The 692-nt window shown below is 37.0% G+C and overlaps 1 protein-coding gene across 1 annotated transcript in view; it reads right to left on the reverse strand.

Annotated features, from left to right (window-relative positions):
• LOC106880106 (small conductance calcium-activated potassium channel protein 1) overlaps positions 1-692 on the reverse strand; it is a 514,884-nt gene that overhangs the window by 511,594 nt on the left and 2,598 nt on the right. The window lies entirely within an intron of this gene.

A 692-nucleotide genomic window follows, 5' to 3' on the forward strand; every position in this document is an offset into this window, starting at 1 on the left:
TATATATATATATATATATATATATATATGCGTGTAGGGAGTATATGTAATGATCACAGACACACATAGGTGCCTATATACGTATGTACTGTAAGTGAGAGAAGCAGATATAAGGAAGCAATTGTGTGTGGGGGGGGTGCGAGAGAGGAAGAAAGAGACAGCATGAGAGCGATGTAGGGGCAAGGGAGAGGTAATATAAGAGCGCAAGGGAATGAGGAAGGGAGGGAGAAAGAGAGGTGGGAAACAGTGAAACCGTGAGAGAAAAGGAGAAGGTGCCATTTATTTAGTTGCATTCTATAAAACACACGTCACATGCACGCACATACACAAATGCACGCATATACTCACATACAGAGTCACCGACAAACATATACACGCACACACACACACACACACGAATATATATGTATATATGCATATGCAAGTATAAGTGTATATGTACCATCTCTGTTCCCATTAAGAAACAGCAGGAAACAAACGGATATATAAATGGATAAGTAAATAAATAGAAAGATATATATATATATATATATGGTGCACCAGCATGACCGCAGCCACTTGGCTGAAACACATAAATAAATAAATAAATATATATATAAAGAGATAGGTAGGTTGACAGGGGAGTAGATAGATAGAGCATTAGCAAGACACATGAATTTATCTACGTACATACAAACATACATGTATATATA

The sequence above is a fragment of the Octopus bimaculoides genome, chromosome 12 (assembly GCF_001194135.2).
Source record: "Octopus bimaculoides isolate UCB-OBI-ISO-001 chromosome 12, ASM119413v2, whole genome shotgun sequence".
Classification (NCBI taxonomy): domain Eukaryota; kingdom Metazoa; phylum Mollusca; class Cephalopoda; order Octopoda; family Octopodidae; genus Octopus; species Octopus bimaculoides.